A 1,247-nucleotide genomic window follows, 5' to 3' on the forward strand; every position below is an offset into this window, starting at 1 on the left:
TGGGGACTCTAGCAAAGCTGAGTCACAATCTGAAAAGGTTCACCCAGTTATGTGTTTGTGGCATTTTTGTATCCGGTGGTAATACTGGAAAACAAAGTGCTTAGGGCCACGGCCAAGACTCATAAAAGTAGCTGTCTTCAAGAATCAACATACTTAACTAGGAGAATCAATTAACACTATTTGAACTCTAAGTTCCTAGAGAAGCCAATCATTCTAAACTTCAAAGGAAAAAGTGAGATGCCAAAACTGTTCAGAAGCAAAAAGCTACAAGTCCCGCTCATCTAATTCTAATTAATATTCATTGATATTCTGAAATTTATAGTATATTCTCTTCTTTTTATCTTATTTGATTTTCAATTGCTTGGGGACAAGCAACAATTTAAGTTTGGTGTTGTGATGAGCGGATAATTTATACGCTTTTTGGCATTGTCTTTAGATAGTTTTTAGTATAATCTAGTTACTTTTAGGGATGTTTTCATTAGTTTTTATGCTAAATTTACATTTCTGGACTTTACTATGAGTTCGTGTGTTTTTCTGTAATTTTAGGTATTTTCTGGCTGAAATTGAGAGACCTGAGCAAAAATCTGATTCAGAGACTAAAAAGGACTGCTTCTGGCTGAAATTGAGGGACTTGAGCAAAACTCTGAAAAAGGCTAACAAAAGGTCTGCTTTTGCTGTTGGAATCTGACCTCCCTGCACTCGAAATGGATTTTCTGGAGCTACAGAACTCCAGATGGCGCGCTCTCTACGGAGTTGGAACGTAGACATTCAGAGCTTTCCAGCAATATATAATAGTCCATACTTTATTCGGAAGTTGATGACGTAAAGTGGCGCTCAACGCTAAGTACATGCTGCTGTCTAGAGTTAAACGCCAGAAACACGTCATGATCCGGAGTTGAACGCCCAAAACATGTTATAACTTGGAGTTCAACTCCAAGAAAAGCCTTAGCTCGTGGATAGATCAAGCTCAGCCCAAACATACACCAAGTGGGCCCCGAAAGTGGATTTATGCATCAATTACTCACTCATGTAAACCCTAGTAGCTAGTTTAGTATAAATAAGACTTTTTACTAGTGTATTAGGCATCTTTTGACCACGTTTCATCTTTGGTCTCAGTTTTTTTTTATTCTTCATCTTAGGAGGGGGCTGGCCATTCGGCCATGCCTGAACCTTTCACTTATGTATTTTCAACGGTGGAGTTTCTGCACACCATAGATTAAGGGTGTGGAGCTCTGCTGTACCTCAAG

The sequence above is a fragment of the Arachis duranensis genome, chromosome 4 (assembly GCF_000817695.3).
Source record: "Arachis duranensis cultivar V14167 chromosome 4, aradu.V14167.gnm2.J7QH, whole genome shotgun sequence".
Lineage (NCBI taxonomy): Eukaryota > Viridiplantae > Streptophyta > Magnoliopsida > Fabales > Fabaceae > Arachis > Arachis duranensis.